General features: G+C 41.0%; 1 protein-coding gene across 1 annotated transcript in view; it reads left to right on the forward strand.

Moving 5' to 3' along the window:
• The window catches only part of CLMP (CXADR like membrane protein), a 73368-nt gene that overhangs the window by 39993 nt on the left and 14308 nt on the right, over positions 1 to 19067 (forward strand). The gene's annotated exons all lie outside the window — the stretch shown is intronic.

Genomic DNA, 19067 nt, shown 5'->3' on the forward strand with positions numbered 1-19067 from the left:
GTGCTGTAGCTCTCAGCCAGGCGTTTTTCAGGCTGATCCCCAATTCCTGCCCTTCCAAAGGGCTCTGCAGCCTCACTCGGGGCATCCCTGGCTGCAGGGATGCTGTGCCAAGGGGCTGCTTTGCTCTTTTTACAGCAAAGGTCACAGGAACCCTTGGCAGGAGCTGTGCTCGACATCTTCTGCTTGGGGTGGCCCCCAGCCATGGCCCTGGGCTTGCACAGATCCTCTGCCTCTGCAGGACCCTTGGTATTTGCAAACAGGAAAAATCCCTGCAACAGCTCGGCTGCTGGCAGGGGAGCATCTGATTCCTTCCCAACTTCATCCCTGACAATTGTTTGGAAAATTCACCCACAAACACCAAAGGCTGATGTGCAAAAAGGAGACAGAGCAGTCCTGGAACTTTATTCCAATCAAGGCAGAGGCCATGGGGCATCCCCTGGGGTCTCCCCAATTTTGGAGGACTCAGCCTCCTTTTGATCCCAATTTCCCAGCCACATTTCCCTTCTCTCTTTCCCCATTTCTGAGGAACTTGAGAGGTTCAGACTTCCCAAAACACCTGATCCCAAAGATTCCCCTCTAATGCATAGCCCTCCCTTTTAATTTTTAAATTCTTATGGAATTTAGGGGTTCTCCCCATTTCTGAGGTACTTGAGAGGTTCAGACTTCCCAAAACACCTGATACCAGAGATTCCCCTCTAATGTATAACCCCCCCTTTTAATTTTTAAATTCTTATGGAATTTAGGGTGTTTTCTTCCTCATTGTTTCTTTCATCTCTCAATGCCCAATTTCATTTATCAGCAAACCTTAAGTTCATTTGTAAAAGCAAATCTCTTTTCCCATTCATCAATCAGTGGAATCCTTCATCAGAAATGGGTTTTTTCAGAACATAGGCATGTATTCACGTTACCTTGAAAATACTTTGGTATAACAAAAAGTCAGCCTGGAAAAGTGAAGAGGAAGTACTTAGGATAGTCTAAGAAGAATTTTTTTTTTTTCCTCTCCCAGTGCTGGTTTTATCTCCCAGCAAACCCACAGCTTGTTTGGAAAGACAAATCCCTCATTCCTCTCACACTGGATGTGACACCAGAGTGCTGGGCTGAGCTCCCTCCTCTGGAATCCTCCATCCCTCTCTGGCCTTTCCAGCAGTTTCCAGGTTTGTTTTTACCTCCAGGAATGCCAAAACTTTATTTTCAGTCTTCCCACCTGGATTTTTGACAGGCTGCTAAAATTGGAATTGGAAAGTTGTAATTTGAGCGTCTTCCTGAGAGAGAGGAAGTGGAGCTGCTTTCTGCTCAGTCCTTCTGCCTTTTCCAAACATCACTTGGCGACTCAACTTGTGCTGTGAACTTTTAAAGATCAGGATTTTGGCACATCTACACTAAAACTGAAGAGGTTTCTAAGGAAATAAACAAAAACCACCAAAGCCAACCAATAAACATGATTTGAAACAAACAACTAACGCAATTTCCCAGAAGTTTTTCAATCTCCCAAAATTTTGATGGAAGCAGAAAAAACTTCAATATTTCTTCATTTTCTGAGGTTGCTCCTTAGGCTGAAAATATTGCTGCACTTTTTATGGTGATGAAAATATTGCTGCACTTTTTATGGTGTATGGTCGTGCCCTTTGTAGGTTTGTGGGCTGTTGTCAGGTGAAATGGATCCAGAGCTGGAATTTGGCATCCTCAGCTCCCAGGCTGGAACCCTGTGGGGAGCAGAATCCCCCTTGGGCTTTTTTCAGTACAGGAGAACACCTTGGGTCAGGAGAACAAAACTAGAAATAAAGATATAATTATAAATATATATGTAAATATATAGAAATATAGAGATATAGAAATATAGAAATGTAGAAATACATAGAAATATAGAGGTATAGAAATATATAAATGTAGAAATATATAGAAATATAGATATATAGAAATATAGAGATATAGAAATATAGAAATACAGAGATATAGAAATATAGAAATATAGAAATACAGAAATACAGAGATATAGAAGTATAGAAGTATAGAAATATAAAAATATAGAAATATGGAAATATAGCAATATAGAAATATAGAAATATAGAAATACAGAGATATATAAGTATGGAAGTATAGAAGTATAGAAATATAGAAATATAGAAATACAGAGATATAGAAGTATAGAAATATAGAGATATAGAAGTATAGAAATATAGAAATACAGAGATATAAAAAAAATAGAAGTATAGAAACATAGAAATATAGAAATACAGAAATATAGAAATACATATGTATGTGCAGGAATCAATCATACTTCATGTTAAACACTGTTTCCTTGTTTCCTGTCTCTGATTTTCCCCCAGTTTCAGCATTTTAGGATCACTTGCAGCAGCTGTGCAGTGCTGTCAGTTCAAAGAGCTGCTGTGCTCCCCTTTGGACAGGGACAATTCTTTCCAAGTCGTGTTTTGTCTCATTTTAAAGTCCTCAGGGATATTCAGTCCAGTCCTTGGCTTGTTGGGCAGGAATTTGGGGTGTTTGGGGCCAGGTGAGGATGTGCTCAGTGCAGTGTGAGCTCTCGCAGGGCGGGCGGTGAATAATTCCCCGGGAATTCCAGCTCCCTGAAATGCAGCTGGGTCCCTCCCAGCCCTTCCACGGGGTTTGCATTCCTCAGCAATAATACAATGCAATACAATGCAATACAATACAATACAATGCAATACAATGCAATGCAATACAATACAATGCAATGCAATGCAATGCAATGCAATACAATACAATGCAATACAATACAATACAATGCAATACAATACAATACAATGCAATACAATACAATGCAATGCAATGCAATGCAATGCAATACAATACAATGCAATACAATACAATGCAATGCAATACAATACAATGCAATGCAATGCAATGCAATGCAATACAATACAATGCAATACAATACAATACAATGCAATACAATACAATGCAATACAATACAATGCAATGCAATACAATACAATGCAATACAATGCAATGCAATGCAATGCAATGCAATACAATGCAATGCAATACAATACAATGCAATACAATACAATACAATGCAATGCAATGCAATACAATGCAATGCAATGCAATGCAATACAATACAATGCAATGCAATGCAATACAAAATAATACAATACAATACAATACAATACAATACAATACAATGCAATGCAATGCAATGCAATACAAAATAATACAATACAATACAATCAGCCGTGCTGATTCACAATCTGCATCTGAGCTCCACCTCCACGCTGAGCTCAGTGCCGCGTCCAGATGCCTCAAACCCCGCCAGGGGTGGAGGAAGGAGAGCAGAGCTGCTCGTGTTCCCAGAGCTGCTGCAGCTGGCACAGGGCTCTGCTGTTACTGCGCCCTGCATGGGGTCGCTGCTGGATGGTGAGAGCGAGACGGTGAATCTTGATTCTCGACCAGAAGGCTGGATTTATTGATCTATGGTATATAATACATTATAACTGTACTAAATAGAATAAAGAGAGAGGTTGCAGAGCTGCTAGCTAAGCTAAGAATAGAAAGAATCCATAACAAAGTTGTGTCCAGGGACTCTGTCCCCAGCTTGCACTTGTGATTGGCCCTTAATTATAAACATGGGAACATGAGCCAATCAAGGTGCCCCTGTTGCATGCCACAGCAGCTGATAACAATTGTTCGCATTCTCTTCTGAGGCCTCTGCCTTCCAGAAGACGCAGAAATCTGAAAGAAAGGATTTCTGTGAAAAAATGTCTGGGACACTCTGCCAAACTGCAGGGGAAGTGCGGGGAGGGAGCTCAAACCAGGGGTGAGAACCAAAAATCTGAATTTCTGGGTCATGCTAAAGGCAGCAAAAAATGAGGATTAAAGAATGAGGTTCCTTTGAGTTTCTTACCTCTGGATTAGGAATGCTTTAAATAACTGGAAACAAGCTAACAAATGAATATTTAAAATAACTGGAAACAAGCTAACAGGTTAAGTAAATATTTTAAATAACTGGAAACAGGCAAAGGAACATTTTAAATAACTGGAAACAAGCTAACAGGTTAAGGAACATTTTAAATAACTGGAAACAGGCAAAGGAGCATTTTAAATAACTGGAAACAAGCTAACAGGTTAAGGAACATTTTAAATAACTGGAAACAAGCTAACAGGTACACGAATATTTTAAATAACTAGAAACAAGCTAACAGGCAATGGAATATTTAAAATAACTGGAAACAAGCAAACAGGTAAAGGAACATTTAAAATAACTGGAAACAAGTGAACAGGCAAAGTGAATATCTTAACTAACTAGAAATAAGGTATCAGGCTAAAGAATATATTTAATAATGGGTAACTAGCTAACAGGTTAAGTAAACATTTAAAATAACTGGAAACCAGCTGACAGGCAATGGAATATTTAAAATAACTGGAAACCAGCTAACAGAAAGGAATATTTTATATATCTGGTAACAATCTAACAGGTAAAGGAATATTTAAAATAACTGGAAATAAGCTAACAGATAAAGGAATATTTAAAATAACTAGAAACAAGCTAACAGGTAAAGGAATATTTAAAATACCTGGAAACAAGCTAACAGGCAAAGTGAGTATTTTAAGTAACTAGAAATAAGATAGCAGGCTAAAGGATATATTTAATAAGGGGCAACTAGCTAACAGGTAAAGGAATATTTTGAATAACTAGGAACAAGCTAACAAGTTAAGGAAATATTTTAAGCAACTGGAAACCAGCTAACAGCTTAAGTGAATATTTAAAATAATTGGACAAAATAATTGGCCTTGCCTATAACAGAATTGAGGAGGAGGAGGCTGCAAGCAGTGGATTGACAGTGTTGATGCCCCAAGATTTTAGATTTTATATTTATATTTATTTGCAACCTTGCAGTTCTTTAGTGCAGAACTCCAAACTCCACACACAGTGGGAGCTGCTGCTTCCCCATTTGGGGCAGACACAACAATTCCTCTCCAGGATTTCAGCTTTTATATTTTCATTTATTTGAAAGAGATTATATTCTATTTACTAGTAGTAGTAGTAGTAGTAGTAACAATAATAATAAATTATATTTATTAATAGTATATTATTATATTTTCCATCTATTTGTAACCCTGCAGTTCTTTAGTGTAGAACTCCAAACCCCACACACAGTGAGAGCTGCTGCTTCCCCATTCGGGGCAGACACAACAATTCCTCTCCAAGATTTCAGCTTTTATATTTTCCATCTACTTGAAAGAGATTATATTATATTTAATACTAATACTAATGGTACTACTACTACTACTACCAATAATAATAAATTATATTTAATAATAGTATATTATTATGCTTTCCATCTATTTGTAACCTTGCAGTTCTTTAGTGCAGAACTCCAAACCCCACACACAGTGGGAGCTGCTGCTTCCCCATTCGGGGCAGACACAACAATTCCTCTCCAGGCCTGGCAACCAAGGACACCTCACTGCCTCAGGGCCCAGAGATGGAAACAAAAGGGAGTTGGGGGCAGCAAACTCGGGGTCAATGACTTCATCAGCTGAAGCTGGAATTGGCAGATTCACCCCCAAAATGCAAATGGACCAAACTCATAAAAGTGTGAAAACCAGTGAGTCCATTTTTGGGTGTAACCCCTGAAGGGTTTCATCTGCCCAAAACACCTGAAAGCCTGAAGGAATAACAAATTTTTACTCTCATGATTTTGCCTGGTGCTGTTTCTATGTATCCCCAACAGGACCAGCGTGGCCACCACCACTGTGGTGCCGCTCAGCCCCTGCAGAGGCCCCTTGGCTCCATCTCTGGAGCCTGCAGAGTCCAACACCTCCCTCCCGAGACGTGTGGGGGTGATGGGGAGGAGCTGCTGCTGCTCACTTGGAGCCTTGGGGCAGCCGCGGCCGGGCTTTGAGGCTGAGTGGAGATGAAAAGTGACAGAGTGTTAATACATTAGGCATTCATTTTGTATCATATTAGTGCTGCTTGTAGTGGGTAAGTGAGATGTCAGAGCCGGTTATGTGCAATTAGGAGCCCACAACTGAACATCCCATGGAGGAGGGAACGGGGATGTGAGAGGAGTGAGGGATTTGTCTTTCCAAACAAGCTGGGAGATAAAACCAGCACTGAGACATAAAAGAAACAATGGGAAGGATTCCACTGAGTGATGAATGGGAAAAGAGATTTGATTTACAAATAAACTTTAGCTTTGCTGATAAATTAATTTGGATATTGAAAGATTAAAGAAACAATGGGGAAGAAAAACCCCTAAATTCCATAAGAATTAAAAATCAAAAGGGAGAGTTATACATTAGAGGGGAATCTTTGGTATCAGGCGCATCAGGGAATCTGAACATCTCAAATACCTCAGCCAATAGGGAAAAACCCCTAAATTTCATAAGAATTAAGAATTAAAAGGCAGGGTTATTCATTAGAGGGGAATCTTTGGTATCAGGTGTTCTGGGAAGACTGAACCTCTCAAGTACCTCAGAAATGGGGGGAAAGCCCCTAAATTCCATAAGAATTAAAAATTCAAAGGCAGGGTCATACGTTAGAGGGGAATCTCTGGTATCAAGCACATCAAGGAATCTGAATTTCTCAAGTACATCAGAAATGGGGAAAACCCCCTAAATTCCAAAAGAAATAAAAATTTAAAGGGAGGGTTATACATTAGAGGGGAATCTTTGGGATCAGGGAGTCTGAACCTCTCAAGTACCTCAGAAATGGGGAAGAGAGAGGGAAATGTGGCTGGGAAATTGGGATTAAAAGGAGGCTGCATCCTCCAAAACTTGGAGAGACCCCAGGGAATGCCCCATGGCCTCTCCCATTATTGGAATAAATTCCAGGACTGCTCTGTCTCCTTTTTGGACATCAACCTCTGGTGTTTGTGGGTGAATTTTCCTAACAAGTGTCAGGGCTGAGCAGGGAGTGAAGGCCAGGCCTCAAACCTGCACCAAACCTTGCTGGGAATGGGATCTGAGGGATCTCTGCTCTGCACAGAGCAGCCAAATATTCTGGTGGCTCCTTGTGGCAATCCTGGCTCCAGAGCATTGGGAATTTTCAAAGCCAAAATGAACCCATTGGAACAGTAAACTGCAATAATTCAAATTCCTTGCAGGAAAGGAGATTTTGTGGGGTTTGCAGATGTAAACCTGGGGCTGTTTGCATTTCCAGGAGCACAAGAGGGATGGAGCCAAAGGAACAAACTGGGCTGGTTGAGCTCCCCAGTTCTTGCCTCAATTCCCTCCCATAGGGAGGGATGAAGTCACCCTGATGAGAAAAACCCCAAGTGTGAAAACCTCAAGTGTGAAAACCTTGAGTTTCCTGGTCCCTTTTTGGGCAAATTCAGAACAAGCTGAATTTCCAGGACACCAAGCACAAGTTCACTGCCTTCTGATTAAAATCTTGATGTAAAGGGATAAAAAAGGGAGAATAAATCCTCAGCACAACAACATTTTTACTGGGAATCCTTATCAATCACTCAAGTCTCTTCCAATCTCCTCAGTTTTCAGAGTTAGCTGATGCAACCTTCTCCTTGGATTTCAAAACGGGTGAGGGAAGATCTGATGGACAAATACTGCTTTGAAAACAGTTTTGTTGCTGTCTCTTTGGGTTTGTATTCTGGATTCTGCTCCGTGTCTGCCTTGGGCACAGAACTTCATTTCTGTGTGCCTTCATTTGTGCGTCCCTGAACTGACAGCAACAAGAGATTCCCTGCGAGACTGAGGCCTAAGAATATTCCTCAGACAAAAGAAACCTTAGAAATTATCACTGAAACCTTCCTCCTCTTAACCCTTTTGAAACCAGGTGAAAGAGTGAAATTTCTGATGTTTAGGGGTGGAATTTTTAGGTTTTCTTGACTTCAGATCTTTAAGATACACAAAGTAACCCAAAAATTCCTGGAGAAAAAAGGAAAGGAAATATCAGAGAGCCATGGAATAGGGAAAGAAACCCTAGAAATGATCACTGAAACCATCTTCATCCTCTTTGAAACCAGGTGAAAGAGTGAAATTTGTGATGTTTAGGGATGGGATTTTTAGGTTTTCTTGACTTCAGATCTTTAAGGTACTGTCCTGGTACAGCCACCCCACATTGCCTCCCTGGCTCATCCAAGATTTCCCAAGGAAGGATTGCTGTGCCCTGCTGATATTTCTGCTGGTAAAACATCACCAGCCCAATTCCAGCCCCACTCCTGTTGCAAACCTGTAAAAAGCAGACGTTTTGCTCTGCTCTTGTTGCTTTTTCTGATGAATCACCTCGTTTAGACTCCAGAAAGAGTGAATTTACACAGGGAAGAGTGAATTTACTCACAGACTGGTGCTGTGCTGGTACAGACACTCCAAATCCCCTCCCTGGCTCATCCAAGATTTCCAAATGAAGGATTACTCGGCACTGTTGATATTTCTGCTGGTAAAGCACTACCAGCCCAATTCCAGCCCCTCTCCTGTTGCAAACCTCTAAAACCCAGATGTTTTGCTCTGCTTTTGTTGGTGTTTCTGCTCTCCCTGGCCTCACTCCCTCCTCTGCAGTCCCAATTCCAAACTCTTCACGTCACCGCTTGGAAGCCGGGCCGCGCGCGGGCCTGCGCTGTGTTTGCTCAGCTCCCCCGGCCTCAGCACATGTGGCTCCAATTCCAGAGGCTCTGCAGGGCTGTGGGGATGGGGATGGGGCTGGCCTGACCCCTCTCCTTCACCCCAGGGAGGGGAAACCACCCTTTATCCAGCATCTTTTCCATTTGGGATGCTTTCGTGTGGCGGACGGGCCTGCGCTGTGTTTGTACAGCTCCCCCGGCCTCAGCACATGTGGCTCCAATTCCAGAGGCTCTGCAGGGCTGTGGGGATGGGGATGGGGCTGGCCTGACCCCTCTCCTTCACCTCAGGAGGGGAAACCACCCTTTATCCAGCATCTTTCCCATTTGGGATGTTTTTGTGTGGCGGAGGGGCCCGCACTCTACACAGCTCCCCCGGCCTCAGCACATGTGGTTCCAATTCCAGAGGCTCTGCAGGGCTGTGGGGATGGGGATGGGGATGGGGATGGGGATGGGGATGGGGATGGGGATGGGGCTGGCCTGACCCCTCTCCTTCACCTCAGGGGGAGCCACCCTTTATCCAGCATCTTCCCTATTTTGTGTGGCGGCGGGGAGGCGGCTGCAGGCAGCGTGCTGGGGCCAGCCCGTGGTCACTGGGAGCACTGGGGCTCCCTGGAGAAGACAACTCTTGGCCTGTGCGGCTGTGCCAGCCAAGGAACACAGCGAGCAGATGTCCCAGGGCACAGCCTGTGCTCCCTTAATGGCCCTCAGGGGATGGCGGCCGCCTCCAGGCTCCCTCCCCGGTGCAAGGAATGCACGGAGCCGTCTGCGAGGAGACGCTGCCTGCTGTTTATTTTGGCCTGAAACGCTGTCAGGGTAACTGAGAGCGCTGCTGTGGTCTGAGCGTGAGTGGGGCTGCCGACCTTTTTGGGTTGTGCTCATAACTCTGGGATGAAACAACACAGCTTTGCTTCATCCTGCTCTACCCGCAGCAAAAACTGGGGGAGGAACCCAAGGGGACGTGAAACCCTTTGTGTGCCTGTGTCTGAACAGCACAGCGGAGAAAGAAGAGGTTTTGTTTCTCCAGAGTTTGATTTTAAGGCCCTCTGAGCCTTAAATGCTGGAGTGTGGAACTCACAGCTGGTCACGCCAGCAGCCCTGCAAAGTCTGACTGCACACGGAATTCCTTGGCCATAAAAGTCATGTTCAGCCTCCTCCTCCAGCAGCTGAAACCCTGAATCTGCTGATTGCAAAACTCTCAGGGTTTTTCTCGTCAGCACGGGATGGGGGGCAAGCTCTTGTTGTCAGAGAAACTCAGTAAATCATTGCCTATAAGACTCCAACAGATGTGAAACATCCGAAATTCCTGGCGTGAGGGAGTGGTTCAGAGCTGCAACATGGCAGGCTGTCCTTTTTGTTTTGAACTCCCAAATACATTATTCCTGACCCCTAATTTAGACACATCCTGTTCTCTGACACTTTGATTTTAGCACAAAACTGTGAGGCAGATGGGATTATCCAGCTGCAGGAACACCCTGGTGCAGTTCTGTGCATGTTTATTCTCTCTGGGCTGACTTAAGGAGGAAGTTTTTGTTTATTTGGGTTGGTTTTACTAAAATGAAGTATTTCAGCAGTTCAGGTCTGGCTGAGAGCAGCTATAGCAGGGGATTTTTGTGGTTTTTATCCAACAGTCTGGATTTTGGGAAGAGTGGGTGAGTCAGGACCACAGGGAATTCATAAAATCACAGAATGGCCAGGTTGGAAGAGACCTTCAAGATCATTGAGTCCAACGCAGCCCCAACCCCTCAGCTAAACCCTGGCACCCAGTGCCACATCCAGGCTTTGTTAAACACACCCAGGGATGGGGACTCCACCACCTCCCCAGGCAGAACGTTCCAGAACTTTATCACCCTTTCTCTAAAAAGCTTTTTTCCTAATAACCAACTTTCCTTCCTGTGAGACATAAACTTTAAGGAATTTATGGATTTTAGAGGAGCTGAGGTTTTAGTTAGAGATAAGCTTTATTAGAATTAATCAAAATCAATGGGTAGGCCTTGATGAAGTTAAGAGTTTGTAGTTAACTAATAGTTGATTGCTTGGCAACACAATGTTGGGTTAGCTGGGTTTATAATGAAGAATACAGAAGCTGATAAATGGCTTTTAGGAGCATGAGACATTTGTGGCCTCCTGTGCTCTGAAACCAATTGAAGATGGGAATGGGAGTTCTACCAAGGGTTCATTTGTCAGATTTGCATTGAAAAGGTAGAGAGGTCAGAACGAGGAAGACTCCATTGACTTCCTCATTTTGGGACCCCTCCCCATGACAGGGACCACTGACCCATTTCAAGGAACAAACTGTGCATGCTTAATGGCTTTTGAATTAATTATCATCCTTAATAGCTTTTGAACTAATTATCATAGGAAGCGGGGAATGGGATGTACCAAAGTTATGAACATGCATTTGTATTTTGGGTATTCAATACTTGTACAGATAAAAGGACTCTGTAAATTGTGGTGTATGTTTGGGAGCTATCCCACAATAAACACACACTTTGTAACTCTAAACTTTTAGTTAGAGAGTTTTTGGATATCGGTACTAGATCAATATCCATATTGGGAACGGGATTTACCAAAGTGATGAAAGTGTATTTGTATTTTGGCTATTCCATACTTGTACAGATAAAAGGGCTCTGTGTTCACCTCTAAATTGTGGGGTGTATTTGGGAGCTATCCCACAATAAGCAAACACTTTCTAACTTAAAGCTGTTCGAGAGTTTTTGCCTGTCACAGTTGGATATCAGTACCGGATCAACATCCATATTAGGAATGGGATGTACCAAAGTTATGAACACGTATTTGTATTTTGGGTATTCAATACTTGTATAGATAAAAGGACTCTGCAATCACCTGTAAATTGTGGTGTGCATTTGGGAGCTATCCCACAATAAACACACACTTTCTAACTCTAAACTACTGAACAGTTTTTGTCACAATTGGATATCAGTACTAGATCAATACCCATATTTTCAATAACTCACTTGGAAATCTCCCACTTTCCCTCAGAGTAGTGGCACAGAGGCGAGGGTGACTTTTAGGAGGACGCCAGGGAAGGAAGCCGTGCCTGCAGGGACAGTGCTGTGCAGGAGGACGAGATGCGCCCTGGCACCGGGGCTGCTCCTGTCACACCTGCACCCAGCCCGGCCGTGATCCTAACCAGCACAAGCAGGCAGGGCACCCATCACAGGTGAGCTGGGAATTGTTCAGACAGGGCACAAACTCTCTGTGTGAGTGTGTGTGTGGATAAGTTTTCCTCAGCAGCAGTCTCCAGGCGTTTCCTGAGTCACCTCCAGCCTCTGGAGCTGCAGGAAAACCACAGGTTGCATTTCTGCCCCTCCCTGGGCATCAGGAATATTCTGCTGCAAATCTCAGCTTTGATAAAATAACCAAAATAAATCATAAAAAGCATTGCTGAAGGACAAACTGCACAGATGTTCCTGAAGAAGCTGAAATTTTTGAAAACCTATTCTGGATATTCACATTTTAAGTGAGCTTGGCTTGGCCTTGGGTGTGGTTTGGGCTAAGCTTACAAAGCTTTATTGTGCATTTCTTTTGTCCTGATTCTCTGAATCTTTTCTAGGCTGTTCCTCCTAATTCCAGCAGTTAAGTGATACAGCACAACCTATTACTTTTTAAATAGCAGAACCTATTTTTAGCACTGCTCCCTAATTCAAACCTTCTGAACCTAATGAAAGATTTAAGTCTGGAAGCTATTTAGCTTCTAGGATGGGAATTTGCCCACAAATAAAAACATCAGCAAAGCATTTATTTCCCCTTTGATTCTGCTTGTCTGGTGATGAGTATTTGATGTTGGGGTACGTGGGGGGTGTGTACATATATTTAATTGTAACGGGTATGGAAACTCTCTGGGCTTCAGCATGGAAATGTGGGATGCTGGAAGGATTCAGGCATGAAAACTCTGCTTTGGGGGCACAGAATTTGTGATTAGGCCAAACACAGCCCGGGTTCACTCAGCATTTGCTGCTTGCTGCGCTGCACAGGCTCTTTCCCTCTGCTCCCATTTCAGGGCTGATGCTGCTGAAATTCAACCCCTTTTATGACATTCACTCACAATGAGGAGTCCTTAAAACGTTGTTGAAACGAGTTCTGAGGAATTCCTCAAGCCTGACATCTTTGCTGAGGGATCCAGCCTGTTGTCCATATTTATTTATTTTTAATTTATTCAAACTCTGAAAGGCAGAAGGGGCTGAGAGGGCTGAAAACCCCTTGGAATCCTTCCGCTGATCAATCTGGGCACTGTGTGGATGGTTTTGGGCTTGATTAAAATCTTTGTTGCTGTGTTTTCCTTGGAGATTTCAACAGGGGGAGGGATGAGAGGATGGCTGTGGTTGTCTGCAGGGTGTGGGGTGAGTTATTGTAGTTATTGTCCCGGGAACAATGCAGGGAACAGTCACACAGGGTCACTGCCGTGCCACCCAAAGCCTCCAGGCCAACGCTTCCAAAAGCACTGAAAAACAACCAAAAAAAAAAAAAAAACTAAAAAAAAAAGAAAAAAGAAAAAAAAAAAGAAGAGTTGGGATAAGCAGGAAAAGCAATGCCACCTCCTCCTGGAGTCATGGGAGCTGAGTGTGGCAGCTCCAGTTGTGAGTTTCTCTGGGATTGAAGGCACTTGAGGCAGCAGTTCGTGTTGGGGCTCAGGTGTTTATTATTTCTTATCAGTGAAACAGTCTCACAGCCATGAATTCTGCAGCAAGGCACAAAATGGCAACAATCTCTTGTTCCAAGGTCTTTCCAGACTAAACCATCCAATTAAGAGCTGACACCTGGATTATTTCCCCTTTTTACCCAATAACTGATCCCAGTGTGGACTTTCCTGCCCAATTACAAAATTCCACCCAAACCCATGGAGAAGGAGGAAGAAGAAGAAACCCAGGACAAACCCTGTGCCCTCCATCTCGCTCCCATCCACACCACACTAAAAATCCCAAACCTCAGCTGGGAGAATGAGTCAGGCTGGGGAACTGTTGGTTTCTCTGGGATTGAAGGCACTTGAGATGGTAGTTCATGTTCACACTCAGGTGTTTATGATTTCTTATCAGTAAAACAGTCTCACTCCTGTGAGTTCTGCAGCAAGGCACAAAATGGCAACAATCTCTTGTTCCAAGGTTTTTCAAGAGACCAATTTAGAACTGACAGCTGGATTATTTCCCCTTTTAACCCAATAACTGGTCCCAAATCTGCCCAATTACAAAATGTCGCCCAAACCCATGGAGAAGAAGGAAGAAGAAGAAACCCAGGACAGCACCCTGTGCCCTCCATCTTGCTTCCATCCACACCCCACTAAAAATCCCAAACCCTCAATTTCTCACCCAGTGACACCCCTACACTGCTCTCTATAATCTATTCCACACTTCTGTGGGTTCCAGTCTATCCTGGAGTCTTTAGGAAACTCTCTCCATGGATGAGGCTCAGAGTCAGTGCTGCCCTGGGGGTCAGGGCACCCCGGAGCAGACACAGAAATATTCCCAGTATTCCCAGCAGACACAGAAATATTCCCAGTGCTGCTCTGGGTTTCCACACTGAGTGAAGCCACAGGCAGCAATTCCCAAATTCCTGCGAGCACCAAGAGCTGCCCACAGGATGTGGAAGGGAGCAGAGGCTTTGTTGGGCAAGAACTGTGGAGCCTGCAGAAATGTGGCACTGCTTTCGGAAATTTTTGCTGATTTCTGGGAAAATTCAGCCCTTTTTCCCTCCATTGTGTGCAGGACCCAGCCCTGGAGGCCACCCAGGGCTGGGGGGTTTTGGGAGGGAAGGTTTGGAACAGCTCAGGGATAAATAAATCCATTTGTAACCCTGCTCTGTGTCCTGGGCAGTGCTGCTGGAAGGGGCAGACACTGCTCTGGCAGTCTTTTAAATTAAACCTCAACTTTTAACCATGAAAATGGTCAAAACCTTATTTATCTATTAAAAATCTCATTTACTCCAACTTTTAATGATGAAAATGGTTAAAATCTTATTTATTTATTAAACATCTCATTTACTTCAACTTTTAACCATGAAAATGGTCAAAACCTTATTTATCTATTAAAAATCTCATTTACTCCAACTTTTAACTGTGCAAACGGTTAAAACCTTATTTATTTATTTATTTATTTATTAAACGTCTCATTTATTTCAACTTTTATCATAAAAATGGTTAAAACATTATTTATTTATTAAACATCTCATTTACTTCAACTTTTAACCATGAAAGTGGTTGGAACCTTATATATCTATTAAAAATCTCATTTACTTCAACTTTTAACCATGCAAGTGTTTACAACCTTATTTATTTATTTGAAATCTCATTTATTTGGACTTTTAACCATGCAAATGGTTAAAGACTTATTTATTAATTAAAAAATCTCATTTACTTCAACTTTTAACCATCAAAATGGTTAAAACCTTATTTATTTATTAAAAATCTGATTTATTTGGACTTTCCTTGCAAGGTCTCACCTACACGAATTTCAGGGAGTGTTTGTTCTTCTTTGGATAATAAAACCTAGAAGGGATCTTCATCTGTTTCTGGCTCCTTTTTCTCTCCTGTGCCATAAATCCCTGCAAATTTCTACACCTAAATCACCATTTCATCCCTGTTTGCTGCAGTAAAACCTTACCCAAACTGTGGAAAATGTGAGATTTGTTCCTGTTGAGGTCTTTTGGGATTTTTTTGTGGGTAATTTCTCTACCTGGCTCTTATAGGAGGCTGTTTTATTTTCCTTTCAGCATATGGAACTGGAGGGAAATAAAGTGAGGCTCCTGCCTAGAGAACCTGCAAAATTTAAACTCCTGTGGGAGTTTGGAGCATTAATAAGAATGAAAGAGACAAATAAGGGGAGTTAAAATAAGATTTTTTTTTTCTTAATAATGTTATGGAAAAGTTTGCACGGCGTGTGAGTTTGGTTATTGGGTCAGTGATGAATCAGCTCCAAATAATTTCTGATTTCTTTGAAAAAATAAAGGGTGCTGTAGGAATTTGTCACTATCCCACCGGATGTTTCCATAGGTTTTCTCCTTGTTTAGATGATGAGTTTATAGATTCATCATAAACTTCCTCAAAACCACAGATATTTCCTGGGAGCAGCAAAAATCCCTCTAAGGTGTGAGCTTTGCTAAACCCAGCAGGTTTAAACCAGAAAAGAATGAGAACTCCGCCGTAACCTCGCAGAAAATGATAATTTTTTTATGGAAAACGTTGAGCAGGATTAAGATTAAAAACACAAAACACCTGCGAGGCTGCGCAGGAACCCTCAGAGCTCCACAGGGCTTGGAAAAAAGTCGCAAATGTCCTGTGAATGTCGCGGTTGTGGCGCCTAAATTAAGATTATTGATCAGCGATGAGGCAGTGGGGCGCTAATGAGGGCAGCAAGGAGAGCTCCAGGGAAAAGCTGGATCCGTCCCGGGCAGGAATTCTAATTGCGTTTGGCAGATGGAGCTGGGAGAGCAGCGAATCCAGCGATAAACTGGATTAATTTTCCCTTTAAAGCAAGCAGATCGTGCGGCTGGGCAGGAGCTTCCACTGGGGGAGAGCTGAAGGCTCCGCCCGTCCTAAAATTCTGGATATTGAATGGAGGGGATGGTAATTCCTGATAAAGCGTTTGGGAAGGAGAAATGAAATCTCCAAATCTCAGCAGCTGGGGGATGGTTGTGGTAACTCAAGGCAGGGCTGAGAATGGCAGCAGAAAGGAATTTTCTAAAAGTTGGTCCTGAAGAAATGGGAAAAATGAGGGAGAGTCGTGCTGGGTGTCAATTTTCTGTCTGGTTTTCATTTGAAGGTTCAGGATCCGCTGTTTAAATAGCATAACATATATAAATAGTATATAATAATATTAAAATATAGGAATAAATCCAGTCTGAGTAATTGGAACCTCTTGTGCCGTTGCTCTGTCCTCCCAAGTATATCAAAACTATATCAATAGTTATTACAAATATTGTTATTTTTATTAAAAATATATGAATAAATATTATTAAAATATAGGAATAAATATTAATAATATAATATTATTAAAATAATAATATTAGAAAAATAGTAATATATCCAGCCTGAGTAATTGGAACCTTTTGTGCTGTTGCTCTGTCCTCCCAAGTATATAAAATATATCATAAGTATAATATTAAAAAGTATATCAAAAGTATAATATTAAAAATATAGGAATAAATAATATGAAAAATATAGGAATAAATACTAATAATATAATATTATTAAAATAATAATATGAAAAATATAGGAATAAATCCAGCCTGAGTAATTGGAACCTTTTGTGCTGTTGCTCTGTCCTCCCAAGTATATAAAATATATCATAAGTATAATATTAAAAAGTATATCAAAAGTATAATATTAAAAATATAGGAATAAATAATATGAAAAATATAGGAATAAATACTAATAATATAATATTATTAAAATAATAATATTAGAAAAATAGGAATATATCCAGCCTGAGTAATTGGAACCTCTTGTGCTGTTGCTCTGTCCTCCCAAGTATATCAAAAGTATATCAAAAGATATCAAAAGTCTATCAATAATATATAATAATATTAAAAATATAGGAATAAATAATATGAAAAATATAGGAATAAATACTAATAATATAATATTATTAAAATAATAATATGAAAAATATAGGAATAAATCCAGCCTGAGTAATTGGAACCCCTTGTGCTGCTGCTCTGTCCAGGATTGTGTGTCCAGCCACACGTGGGACTTCCCAGCGCTCTGAACTTCCCCAATTTTCAGCACTTTCACAATATTTGGCCCGGGAAGCAAAATATTTCCTCCCACTTCATTTCACAGGAAAAAAATAAAAAGCTGGTTTAGGGTTTTGTTTTGAACAGCAAAACTGCAGAACAACTCAAGAGAAGATTCAAACCCCAAGAATCTCCCAAAGATTTGCACCCCACAAACGGCAGCGGGGAAATTTGGGTGGGGAATTTTGGATTCTGACCCCAAGGCCTGGAACCTTCCTTCCCTCTGATATTTTGGGTCACTTTTAACAGAAGATTCAAACCCCAAGAATCTCCCACAGGTTTGCACCCCACAAACGGCAGCGGGGAAATTTGGGTGGGGAATTTTGGATTTTGACCCCAAGGCCTGGAACCTTCCCTTCCTCTGATATTTTGGGTCACTTTTAACAGAAGATTCAAACCCCAAGAATCTCCCAAAGATTTGCACCCCACAAACGGCAGTGGGGAAATTTGGGTGGGGAATTTTGGATTCTGACTCCAAGGCCTTTAATCTTCCCTTCCTCTGATATTTTGGGTCACTTTTAACTGAGTTTGAACTCCCCGTGCTGAGTCCACGTTTACAAGTCGGAGATGAGCAAAGCCAGGAATTTATGTTGGATTTTTGTGCAGATTTCAGTGGATGCAGAACAAAATCTGGAGCAGGCAGTGCCTGAGGCAGGGCTGGCTGAAAATCCCATTTCCCTGCAGCTTTTAGGGCCTCCAGGGCCCTTTTGGGGGATTTATCTCACATTCCACGGGCTCTGCTTCCCTCTAGCGGGCTCGCTCTGCGCTTCCCTTTTTATTTCTTTTTTACATCCTGGCAGACCTAAAAAACTCACAGGGTTTGCTTTTGGCGCTGCTATTCAAAGTTCCCAATCCTACTTATTCCACACTTTTACTAAGTTTAACCCTCTTCTTGCCAGGCTGGTTTCTTTCTTCTGATATGCAGAATATTTCTGATATATATATATTTCTGATATAAATAATATTTCTGATATAGATATCTTTCTGAATACATAATATTTCTAATAAATATCTTTTTGATATGCATAATATTTCTTATTTATATTTCTGACATATATATCTTTCTGATATATGTATTTCTGATATACATAATATTTCTTATATATATTTCTGATATATATCTTTCTGATATACATAGTATTTCTGATATACATAGTATTTCTGATATATATTTCTGATATATACAGTATTTCTGATAAACATAATATTTCTGACATATATTTCTGATATAAATAATATTTCTGATATAGATATCTCTCTGAATACATAATATTTCTAATGAATATCTTTCTGATATTCATAATATTTCTGATATACATAATATTTCTTATATATATTCTGACATATGTATCTTTCGGATATATGCATTTCTGATATACATAATATTTCTGATATATATATATATTTCTGATATGCATAATAATTCTGACAAACCTAACATTTCTGACATATAGATATTTCTAATATGCATAATAATTCTGATATATTTATTTCTGATATACATATTGCTGACATATATATCTTTCTGATATGTATAATACTTCTGATATATATATTTCTGATAAACATAATATTTCTGATACATATATATTTCTGATAGGCATAATATTTCTGGTATTTACTGATATATATATATATATTTCTGATATATTTACTTCTGACATGCATATTTCTGATATGTATAATATTTCTGATATGTATAATACTTCTGATATATATATTTCTGATAAACATAGTATTTCTGATACATATATATTTCTGATA

The sequence above is a fragment of the Ammospiza nelsoni genome, chromosome 24 (assembly GCF_027579445.1).
Source record: "Ammospiza nelsoni isolate bAmmNel1 chromosome 24, bAmmNel1.pri, whole genome shotgun sequence".
Classification (NCBI taxonomy): Eukaryota; Metazoa; Chordata; class Aves; order Passeriformes; family Passerellidae; genus Ammospiza; species Ammospiza nelsoni.